This window comes from Procambarus clarkii, chromosome 9, assembly GCF_040958095.1.
Source record: "Procambarus clarkii isolate CNS0578487 chromosome 9, FALCON_Pclarkii_2.0, whole genome shotgun sequence".
In the NCBI taxonomy this organism is placed as follows: Eukaryota; Metazoa; Arthropoda; class Malacostraca; order Decapoda; family Cambaridae; genus Procambarus; species Procambarus clarkii.
The window spans coordinates 29,433,418-29,446,459 of NC_091158.1; the positions used below are offsets into that span (position 1 = coordinate 29,433,418).

Genomic DNA, 13,042 nt, shown 5'->3' on the forward strand with positions numbered 1-13,042 from the left:
ATAACCGAGGGTCAAGGACAGCAGCAGGAGGGACAGAAACAAGGGAATGTACTTCAGGAAGGGCACCAACCGAGAGGGAAGCAGGGGTAAAAGATACCTACATAGCAGGAACAGGGGGCATAACCACCAAAATGGGATGGGACGGAGCGAGAGAGTCAGAAGTAAAGGGCAAGGAAGAAAGCGAAGCCTTTTCACCCGCCGGGGAGAAGGAAGGAGAGGAGCCAGGCTTACGCTTCTGACTCAAAGAGACAGGTGTCCCAGCAACTGAGTATTGGGCAACGGATTCTAGCATCTCAACAGGAGAAGCTGAACGAGAGCATACACGACGGCCGTTGGGAGAGCGATGGACATCAGCCCATACTGACAGCTAGGCGGCGTGTAGAGCCAATAGACGAAGGCGAAGGATGGGAAGGACGATCGGAGGGAGACGAGGAAGAAGACACAGGGGACATGACAGACCGAGCAGAAAGAAGGGGAACCCCAGACAGAGGGCCAGGAAGGGGACCCTTCGGGACAGAACTCAAAGGAACAGAGGAGGGGCTGGTGGGCGTAGCAGGGTCCAAGGCCCGGAAACGGTTTTGAGTCTGAGGAAGGTGGGAAGGACGAGGAGAGGAAGAGCGCAACACGCGAGTGTAAGAGACGTTAGCATAAGGTGGGAGCTGGCGAACCTGGCATCTCGCCTCAGGAAAAGATAAACGCTCCCGGTGCTTCAAGTTGAGGATGGCTGCCTCAAGCTTGTAATGTATACACGCACAGAAGAAGGTAGGGTGGGCCTCACCGCAATTGAGGCAGCGAGCCTGGGGAGAAGTGCACTCCGTCTTAGAGTGACCTTTGCCCCCACACAAAGGACAGAGAGAGACAGTTCCAGAGCAGCGGAGGGCGCCATGCCCAAACCTCCAGAACTTATTACAGAGCCGAGGAGAGGGAATGTACTCCTGGACGGAGCACCTGGCACCAGCAAGAATGACAGAGGATGGTAGGGTCCTACCATCAAAGGTAATCTTCATAACTCGAAGGGGTTGACGGCGACGACCACGAGGGGGACAAGTAAACGAGTCTACCTGGAGGACAGAATGGCCTTGGGCATCGAAGATATGACGAATATCTTTGTGGCAGTCCTGGAGATTCTGAACACCGGTAGCAACATGGGGTGGGAGGAGAATAGTCCCAACACTGGCATTCAACCGAGCATTCTTTGAGACTTGAACAGGGGTCTCACCAAGGCAGGAAAAGGCGGCCAAGCAGGAGGAAGCTGCATCCAGAGAAGGAGAAGCAACGACACTTGCTCCGAGACAGGTAGGGTGGAAAGTAACAGAGGCATCTACGGAATCAACAAGGTGCCTATGAAGGAGAAATCGTCAGGAGGCACAGGATCAAGAGGAAGGAGATTTTGGCCCACGAAGCGGGAGCAAACAAGGCCTGATACACATCAGTACGGGAAGGAATCGAGCGAGTGCGACTGTGTTGAGGACGGCGTTGAGAACCCCCAGAGAGAGAGGGGTTAAAAGGCGCAGTAGTAGGGACGAGGTGGTCTCAACTGGAGGCTTGGGGCTCGACCCAGCCACAGAGGAGGAAGGGGAGCCGAGAGGAGTAGTCAGAGAGGTCAGAGTAGAAGCAAGGTTGGGTCCCAACGCAGCGGGGTATACAGAGCTCAGTCTTTCAATATGGTCCGACTCGGGGGCTTGGTCGCCCACCCCACGAGCCTGAGAAGGTAAAAGAGGAACAGAATGCGACAAGAGAAACATTCATCCACGAATGTGGTCCCCATACCCACCATGGAGCCACAATTAGAGGCAAAACACCCAACAAGAAGCTATCGCCTATCATGTCGGGGCCCCCTTGGGATGCATCGTGAGTATACGCCCCACAAACGCCACCTTAAGAACCATCAGTCCGTCGAGATCGGGTTCAGTGACGAAAGGAGGATTGACAATAAAAGGTTCCCCTTCGCTCTCGACGTTGGGTACTACAGTTCTACGGGTGCAAGAGTATTCGTCCTCAAGCACCCGGGCGTCAAAATAGAAGAAGTTCAAAAGAATAACGAGAATTAGTAAAAGGTCGGCAGGAAACGACAAGCGGAGAAGAGAAGGTGAGAAAAACGAAACATAAAGAAAAGGAAAAGGTGTCCAGCAGAATTAGAGAGGACAGCAGCAGGAACACAAGGCGACAAAAGGACAGAGGACTGTCCCATGGAGCATCACACTCCAGCAGCCGCCCACCAAGCCCCTCCACGGCAACAACGAGCTGGATAGGGAGGGGTTTACTTAATAAGAATGACGTTAAACAAATTACAGAACAAAAATATTATCCAAGCTTGGGTTGATACAACGTGTGCAAAACAAACAATATGAGCAATCAAATTTACGTTACGTTAATGTGCAAATAATATATGGTGCTAGAATACTGTGAGCTTGTCTGCATAAACCTGCTACCACACCGAGATATGCCAACAGATATATGCAGTAGAGCACTCAAGAGTAATCTGAATCGTTGTGGGCTAGGTAGCCTCTATATATTGGCAAAATGGCCGTCCAGGTGGCGCTGATTGTCGTGGATAACTATGAGCCGGCTCACTAACTGCTTGTTCCGGCTGGTGGTGTACGCTCCCAGAGGCCAGGTGAGGTAGGGTGACAGGCATTGGAGTGGAGCGGGACTGGTGGTGCACTGTCTAGACGTCTGAGAAGTTGTTGTTGTCATTGTTGCTGCTGTACATTCTTGAGTTCTGAAATATGTCGATGTGGTGTAGTAGAATAGATGATGATGGAGCAGGCCAAAGAGAGAGATTACCGTGACAATATATATATATATATATATGTATATATATATGTATATATATATATATATATATATATATATATATATATATATATATATATATATATATATGTCGTACCTAGTAGCCAGAATGCACTTCTCAGCCTACTATGCAAGGCCCGATTTGCCTAATAAGCCAAGTTTTCCTGAATTTTTATATTTTCTCTAATTTTTTTCTTATGAAATGATAGAGCTACCCATTTCATTATGTATGAGGTCAATTATTTTTTTATTGGAGTTAAAATTAATGTAGATATATGACCGAACCTAACCAACCCTACCTAACCTAACCTAACCTATCTTTATAGGTTAGGTTATGTTAGGTAGCCGAAAAAGTTAGGTTAGGTTAGGTTAGATAGGTTAGGTAGTCGAAAAACAATTAATTCATGAAAACTTGGCTTATTAGGCAAATCGGGCATTGCGTAGTAGGCCGAGAAGTGCGTTCTGGCTACTAGGTACGACATATATATATATATATATATATATATATATATATATATATATATATATATATATATATATATATATATATATATATATATATATATATCGTACCTAGTAGCCAGAACGCGCTTCTCAGCCTACTATGCAAGGCCCGATTTGCCTTTGCCGATTTTGCCTTGACATTTCCATACGTATGGAAATGTCAAGACACACAAGCCTGGAAACCCACTTCGGCCAATCATTAGCCAGATACCCACACCCACGTACAGACTGGCAAAGCGACTCAACGGCCTGCTGACTCCTTATGTTCCTTGCGTCTTCAGCCTGAAGTCTCCAAAGGAATTTGTTGACTTACTGCAGGGCACACGGGCCACAGGGATAAGAGCCTCGTTGGACGTAGAATCGCTGTTTACCAACGTACCTGTGGACGAGACAATCGGGATGATAGCCGACAGAGTGTATCGTGATCCAGCCTGTACTCCTCTTGACATACCAGAAAATATTCTGAGGAAACTACTCCAAGCTTGCACTAAAGAGGCACCCTTCTTGAGCCCGGATGGGCACATGTATAAGCAAGTAGATGGGTTCGCCATGGGTTCTCCCCTAGGTGTTCTGTTTGCAAACTTCTACATGGGTACCATCGAGCAAAAAGTCTTTGTCGACTTGAACTTGAAACCGGCCATATACTGCAGGTATGTTGACGACATTTTTACACAGGTACCTGATGTCAGACATCTGCAGGAGCTGAAGGAGGCATTTGAGCAGAGTTCCGTGTTGCGTTTCACTTATGAGATGGAAAAGGATGGGAAGCTGCCCTTTCTAGATGTAACAGTCATGGAAAAGAGCGGAGGTTTCCACACTGCAGTCTACACTAAGGAAACGAACATAGGAATGTGCCTAAATGCCAACAGCGACTGCCCAGACAGGTACAAGAGGAGTGTTGTTAACGCATATGTCGACCGTGCTCTCAGCCACAGCTCAGAATGGAAGCAAGTCGACGAAGAACTCTGTAGGGTAAGGCAGGTCCTAGTCAACAACGGCTTCTCCAATGGTTTCGTCGAAGACATCATAAGAAGGAAAGTGAAACGCCATGCAACCTCTGAAGAGACAACTAACACAACACCTATACCCCCAATTAGACTATTTTACAGGAACTTCTTTTCCACAGCTCATAAAACGGAGGAAAGGGTCCTGAAAGATATTGTTAATAGAAACGTTATCCCTACAGACAAAAATCAGAGGATACAACTGACGATTTACTATAAAACCAGAAAAACGGCCAGCCTACTCATGAGAAACTCTCCAGACACAAAACAGAACGCTTTAAAAGAGACTAACGTCGTCTATGCCTTCAAATGCCCTCTTGGGGACTGTAAGCTCCAAAAAACCCAGTATATAGGCAAGACAACATCTCTTTATAGGCGTTTAACGATGCATAAGCAACAGAGCTCCATTAAGGAACATATAATCTCTTCCCACAACCAAACCATCGCCAGAGAAATCCTAGTAAACAACACAGAAATCATCGATAGATACAGCGATAGCAGGCGGCTTGATGTTTGCGAGGCACTACACATCAAGAAGTCAACACCAGCAATCAACAGCCAATTAATGCACAACTATATTCTACCCACCTCAAGACTCCGCTTCAATATAGAAGCATCAAGAAATATGGACCAATAGGCTTTCTACAAACACTTCTATTCAATACCCATTGTTTCGTGTTCTGTCTTGTGTTGATGAAATTAATACCCTATTAATACCACCTCTTGTTCTGTCTTGAGTTGATGAAATTAATACCCTATTAATACCACCTCTTGTTCTGTCTTGTGTTGATGAAATTAATACCTATTAATGCCACCTCACCCCATCCACCTCACTCAAATGTAGATATAAAATCGGAGATGCGTAAGTTCTATTCAGTTGTGTATTTGTAAACTAAAGTCTTTGAAAATGTAATAAGTTTTACGAAACGCGCTCGCGTCGCGTCAGACTAGAAATAAAAATGAATTTTGGAGAATTGATTTTTGATTTACCTCCAACAGTGAAAAGAAATGTACGAAAGATTGAGAAAATTCGTGTTAGAATTATTAATCTTACTTTTTCGGTCATATTTAATAATATATGTCTACAGGAAAGACTGCTACCAAAATATACTAATATATATATATATATATATATATATATATATATATATATATATATATATATATATATATATATATATATATATGTCGTACCTAGTAGCCAGAACGCACTTCTCAGCTTACTATGCAAGGCCCGATTTGCCTAATAAGCCAAGTTTTCCTGAATTAATATATTTTCTCTAATTTTTTTCTTATGAAATGATAAAGCTACCCATTTCATTATGTATAAGGTCAATTTCTTTTTATTGGAGTTAAAATTAACGTAGATATATGACCGACCCTAACCAACCCTACCTAACCTAACCTAACCTATCTTTATAGGTTAGGTTAGGTTAGGTAACCGAAAAAGTTAGGTTAGGTTAGGTTAGGTAGGTTAGGTAGTCGAAAAACAATTAATTCATGAAAACTTGGCTTATTAGGCAATTCGGGCCTTGCATAGTAGGCTGAGAAGTGCGTTCTGGCTACTAGGTACGACATATATATATATATATATATATATATATATATATATATATATATATATATATATATATATATATATATATATATATATATATATATATATATAATATGTGTGTATATCACGAAAATAAACACGTGATTAAGAATGTGACAATGTCAGACCACGGAGGAAAAATGAAACAGGAAATTTCCTTAAGTACTTTCGTATATTAAATACATCTTCAGAAGGACCTTCTGAAGATGTATTTAATATACGAAAGTACTTAAGGAAATTTCCTGTTTCATATATAATATATATATATATATATATATATATATATATATATATATATATATATATATATATATATATATATATATATATATATATGTCGTACCTAGTAGCCAGAACTCACTTCTCAGCCTACTATGCAAGGCCAAATTTGCCTAGTAAGCCAAGTTTTCATGAATTAATTGTTTTTCGACTACCTAACCTACCTAACCTAACCTAACCTAACTTTTTCGGCTACCTAACCAAACCTAACCTATAAAGATAGGTTAGGTTAGGTTAGGTAGGGTTGGTTAGGTTCGGTCATATATCTACGTTAATTTTAAATCCAATAAAAAAAAATTGACCTCATACATAATGAAATGGGTAGCTTTATCATTTCATAAGAAAAAAATTAGAAAAAATATATTAATTCAGGAAAACTTGGCTTATTAGGCAAATCGGGCCTTGAATAGTAGGCCAAAAAGTGAGTTCTGGCTACTAGGTACGACATATATCTATATATATGTATATGTATATATATATAACTTTTTAGACACTCAACCCACCAGGGGACTCGAACACTGGCCAACAAGGTGGCAGTTGCTTGCTGTATCCACTACACCATACTTCAAAGCCATTAAGAGAGGTAGGAATTCTGGGGTATTTAACCAACCAGAACTCCAATCCTCTCCCAGGCAATGAGATAGTGTGGGACCTCTAATGCTCTTTCATCGGTTCCTGTTATATGGGAAAACTCAGTGCCAAATGCTTAATGCACAGACTACCCTATTCCAGTAGCTGAAGTTTATAACTTTTTAGACACTCAACCCACCAGGGGACTCGAACACTGGCCAACAAGGTGGCAGTTGCATGCTGTATCCACTACACCATACTTCAAAGCCATTAAGAGAGGTAGGAATTCTGGGGTATTTAACCAACCAGAACTCCAATCCTCTCCCAGGCAATGAGATAGTGTGGGACCTCTAATGCTCTTTCATCGGTTCCTGTTATATGGGAAAACTCAGTGCCAAATGCTTAATGCACAGACTACCCTATTCCAGTAGCTGAAGTTTATAACTTTTTAGACACTCAACCCACCAGGGGACTCGAACACTGGCCAACAAGGTGGCAGTTGCATGCTGTATCCACTACACCATACTTCAAAGCCATTAAGAGAGGTAGGAATTCTGGGGTATTTAACCAACCAGAACTCCAATCCTCTCCCAGGCAATGAGATAGTGTGGGACCTCTAATGCTCTTTCATCGGTTCCTGTTATATGGGAAAACTCAGTGCCAAATGCACTGAAATGCGACGAAAGAGCATTAGAGGTCCCACACTATCTCATTGCCTGGGAGAGGATTGGAGTTCTGGTTGGTTAAATACCCCAGAATTCCTACCTCTCTTAATGGCTTTGAAGTATGGTGTAGTGGATACAGCATGCAACTGCCACCTTGTTGGCCAGTGTTCGAGTCCCCTGGTGGGTTGAGTGTCTAAAAAGTTATAAACTTCAGCTACTGGAATAGGGTAGTCTGTGCATATATATATATATATATATATATATATATATATATATATATATATATATATATATATATATATATATATATATATATATATATATATATATATATATATATAATCTTTGGACAACACCCACCAGTGGGACTCGAACCCAGAAAGCACAACTACCTTCCAGTAGCTGGCATAACTAGTATGCTTTAACCCACTACGCCATCAGACCTTACAAAAGAAGTAGATAGTTCGAGATATATATCTCAAACATCTCTACCTCCCGAAGGCACCAGATGAGTGAGGGGTCAGTCTGCATTTTTCGTCAAGCCACTGTCAATGTGAGAGAACTCGTGTCCAGCTTATAAGCCTATACTTGCATAAACCACAAGTGAAGATAAACAATCTTTGGACAACACTGAAGACACTGTGTTGTCCAAAGATTGTTTATCTTCACTTGTGGTTTATGCAAGTATAGGCTTATATATATATATATATATATATATATATATATATATATATATATATATATATATATATATATATATATATATATATATATATATATATATATACATATATATATATATATACTAAGAAGACTACCGACGTCCTTATCAAAAACAGCCCGAAGCCGACGGAGAACCCTATACAGCAGTCAAACGTTGTATACATAAACACCTGCCCAATGAAGTATGTAACCTTCACTTTAAGTACATAGGTATGACGTCGACCAAACTGACGAGCCGTTTGACCTGACATCTTCAATCCGGTGCCACCAGAAATCACATGACATCACTCTAACTACAGAAATGTTGAAGAAAACCACTTGTATAAAAGACAAAACCCAAGATGCAAGAAGATGACAAATTCTCGAAGCATGCCACATAAAAGTAGAACAACCTACAATAAATACTCATATTACGGAACTATTCACTCTACCCGTTATGATAGCAAGAACAAGACCAGAACGTCAAGATGCTAACATAGAAGACACTGCTCGACAAACAGTGCCCATAATGTTTGATTAATCTTTTTATGTACCCTATTTAACCTAATAATCCTTAGCTTCTTTTCTCCTTCATATCTACCCAATGAATTCCCTTTGATTACACCTCACACCATTGTTCAATCCATTTGTATTCACCTGACCCGCGATTAGTATAAAATATCATGTTCTGAACTGTAACATCACTTGAGAATGAACCATGTAGGTTCGAAACGTCATGCAATTTTATATTAATAGTAATACTTTCTTCAGTTAATAAATTCTTTTTCTTCACCTTCAAAACAACATGACTTTTGGTGAACTCCTCTTCCTGCTGAACCCTGATGCAAGAGCATTAGTAAGAGGGATTATAGGGTAAGAACATGGCCCTAAATCAGAAAATTGTAAACATGGAATATGGTGTCATATTCAATGAGACATATATGCATGCATGCATATATTAAATATATATATATATATATATATATATATATATATATATATATATATATATATATATATATATATATATATATATATATATATATTGTGACGATAATCTCCTTCAAGAGATTGAGCCTGCTCTTCCCTCCACAATTACGTCGTAACAAACTATATAAAACTACTAGGGAAGAAATGTCCAACAACGACAACAACATCTCCAAGGTTTGCCAGAGCGCAAAACGTTGCAGCCAGAGACACCTGTTCAGACTCAAACCGCCAAACTACCTGTTGATCACTACCGGCTCCGCTGATTGGTCGCCGGCTGGGCTGCAACTGCACTCCACCCCCCCCCATACTACTTGATGTCTGGGGTCGCCACGACCTCAGACCTCAGAATATTTAGTGCTTTCGCAGTTATCACTCCTCCCGGCTAGACGTTAGCGTGTACTGAGAGAGGTGGTAGCTTAAAGCCAATATTCCAGCACCTCCCTTTAATTTTGTGTTGCACTTCTTGTTATTTTATCTTAACGTAACTTTTCATTGTGTCATTTAATTATTCTTATTATTTTGATTGATTGATTTTATTATAAGAATTTGTTTGTCCAGTTTTTCATGTTTTGATTTATTTAACGTAATTAAAATTTCATTGTTAAAATTTACTTGTGTTTTGTGTGTCTTCTCCTTACCTTACCACAGACGAAGTTCCAGTTTTTCTATTTTTTTTTATAACTATGTGACGAGGCCATACCCCTAGCCTTAAACAGCCGAACACCAACGCGTTACCGTCACAAGTTATATGGGGGCCTGTCCTAGGAGCTTCACTCAGGTACTGGTGCCAAGTGGTAATTTATGGTAAGCGTATTTAACTTTGTTAACGTAGCTTTTACTATTTTTCATATTCAATTTCATTTTTTATAAGGTGCGGTGTATTGTGCATTACGAGAGTAACATATAGTGAAGGTGAGACAACTTTGGATTACGTGGTGACTGTAGGCCGCAGTCATACTCTTAATTGGTCATCTCTCCCTCCGTGTTATTACTCGTGTTTACCATCTATGTCCCTTGAATATTTCTCATTCTGACAGATCATCATATTGGTACCCTGGTACTGTGGTCTGCCCCGGGTCAAGAGTACCCAATCTTCTGCAATCTGACTGTAGGAGGACAAAGAGGGTCATAGTTCCTCTAGCTCGAACTTTAGTTGCTGAATTGGGACCTCAGCAGCAGTTCTCGTCACCAGTTGACACCTCGCACCCCTACACGTCAGTCAGAGATGATGATACATACAACGGTAGGGAATTAGCTTACTTTTCAGAGCACAAAAGTTCGCTAATTCTGTAAGTATCATATTAAATTCAGTAGGAAAAACTTGCTTTATGTCCTATAGAGACGTGGCAAGGTATGCCTACATCCTTGGACTACCAATTTTACTTTTGAGACAATTTACTGTTTCATTTGTTTTCGAAACTCTGTTTCATTTGTTAGTGGGATTTTCTTGCCCTTATCCTCTTACATGAGTACCGGGTACAAGATTTCCTGCGCCCTTGATTTAATTTAATCATTTAACATCTTTTACTTAACTTTAATTGTTAAAGATCTCACAGGATAGGTACCAGTTGCCACGTTGTCCTGTTTCTGACATTCACTATTGAATATTCGTGTACCTTTATTTGCTAATTTCACCATGTTTCGTCTTCAAGCTTTCCGTACAAATCCAGCAGGTGAAATAGGGACTTTAAGTCGTGCCAAGAAGACTGAATTACAAATTTCTTGCACATGAGTATCAACTAGAAGTTCCCTACCAAGCCAACAAAAATGACCTACACAACCTGTTGCTGGATTACTATTTAGAGCAAGGTAAGATAGACTCTGAAACTCATGAAACTTACTATATTGCAGGAAAAACTGATTTGGCAACGATGAAACTCCAATTGGAACTGGCCAAGATTGAGCGTGAGCAGCAAAGGGAAGCAGCTGCCATAAGAAGGGAAGAACACGAACGTGAGGCTGCTTTGAGGAGAGACGAACAAGAACGTGAAATCGCCCTCAAGGAACGTGAGTTTGCATTACTCCGTGAACGGGAACGAGAACAGCTTGAAACACTCCAGGAGCGGGAACGCTTACAGCTTGAAACCAAACAACGCGAGTTGGAGATGCAACGCGAGCATGACAAGCAACAAGCGACTCTGGCTCTAGAGTGTCGTCAACGTGAAATTGCCTTGGAAACTTCACACTTCACTCAACGCCAACAAGCTACTGCCAATCTTCCCGTCAGTTTTAATATATCACATGCAAGTAAGTTAATGCCATCCTTTGTAGAAGCAGAAGTTGATGTGTTTTTCACCACCTTTGAAACCCTTGCTAATCAACTCAGTTGGCCTGTCGACCAATGGGCCACACTTCTCAGAGTCCATCTTACAGGTAGAGCTGCAGTCACACTCAGTACTTTGGCGTCTGAGAATGACTACCACACTCTGAAACAAGCAGTGTTGGACGCCTACCTACTTTCCACCGAAAGTTATAGAAGGAAATTCCGTGACCACCTGAAGGCAAGTACCACTACCTTCCTTGAGTTTGCTAACACGAAACGGAGGTATTTCATGAAATGGCTGGAAGCAGCACATGTCTCTACTTTTACAGAACTCGTCAACCTGATGCTTGTTGAAGAATTCTTGAGACGTGTGCCGCCTCCTGTCCGCCTCTACTTAGCAGATAAAGAAGAAACCGACTACCTGAAGTGTGCTAAGTCGGCTGACACTTACAGCCTCATCCACCGGCTGACACCTGAACCATCCTCCAGTAAGAAGTCGTGGTACAGTTACGAGAAGGTGAGCCCCGATCAAGCTGGTTCACAACTGTACTGCAAGTATTGTAGACTCTATGGACATACCATAGACAAGTGTGGTAAGTCTCAATACAAGGGAACCACTGACCAACAAAGACCCAAACCAACTCCTCCTAAGTCCGGTAAGCCTGTGATGAATGTTGGTGTTAATGTTAATGATCTTTCTCTTTTCAGTAACCACCTGTATACTGGAACTGTCTCTGCCAACGGTTCAAATCCGGAGGGACGTTTCAAATTGAAGATCTTGAGGGACACAGCGGCTCTACAATCGATCATCTTGAAGTCGGCTGTGCCCAACATCACCTACACCGGAGAAACTGTCTTCATCACTGACCTCACTGCTACCACTCCATACCCTCTCGCCAGAGTCCACCTGGATTGTCCCTACGTGAACGGGGAAGTCCAAGTCGCCGTCAGGGAAAAGCCTTTTCCCATGCCTGGAGTGCAACTTCTCCTAGGCAACGACTTGGCAGAAGACCTGCAACCGACCAACCTCATCGTCATGGACAAACCCCAGGTGTGTAACTCTGTGCCAATAAATCCTATTCTAGAGTATGTTCCAGCAGAGGTTCAAGAGAGTGATGAAGTTTCTCCTCCGGTTCTCGTGACCACCCGTGCACAAGCCGCACGTCCACAGCCAGCTGACTCTACTGCTACCGCTGTCCCTCAAGACCCTCAGAAACTCCCCCCGCATCTGACCAAGTTGGAGTTCCGTAAGTTGCAGAGGGAAGATCTTACTTTAACACCATTGTTTTTCCAGGCTGAGACTCAACCCGACAGTATTCCTGGGTTCTTCCTAGAGAACGACTTACTCTACCGCAGATATAGACCCAGTAAACTGAAGGAGGAGGACGATTGGGCCAACATCGAACAACTTGTGATTCCCACCAGCCTACGGCCCACTATTCTACACCTGGCCCATGGAGCGTTCTCCCACTACGCCTTCAACAAGACTTACCATGGGATTCGTCAAGACTACTACTGGCCAGGTATGGTAAATAACGTCAAACAGTACGTAAAACAGTGTCATACATGTCAGATGGCAGGCAAACCGAACATCTCCATTCCCAGAGCGCCACTGATTCCCATACAGGTGCCTGCGGAACCTTTCCACAGACTCATAATAGACTGTGTTGGT

At 42.1% G+C, this 13,042-nt stretch overlaps 1 protein-coding gene across 2 annotated transcripts in view; it reads right to left on the minus strand.

Annotated features, from left to right (window-relative positions):
* LOC123766096 (uncharacterized) overlaps window positions 1–13,042 on the minus strand; it is a 204,056-nt gene that overhangs the window by 171,585 nt on the left and 19,429 nt on the right. The window contains exon 2 of one of the 2 annotated variants that reach the window (XR_011227913.1): window positions 2,579–2,722. The exons of the other annotated variant lie outside the window; for it this stretch is intronic. The gene's annotated coding sequence lies outside the window, so the exon portion shown is untranslated. The remainder of the gene's footprint in view (window positions 1–2,578; window positions 2,723–13,042) is intronic. 2 annotated transcript variants of the gene reach the window in all.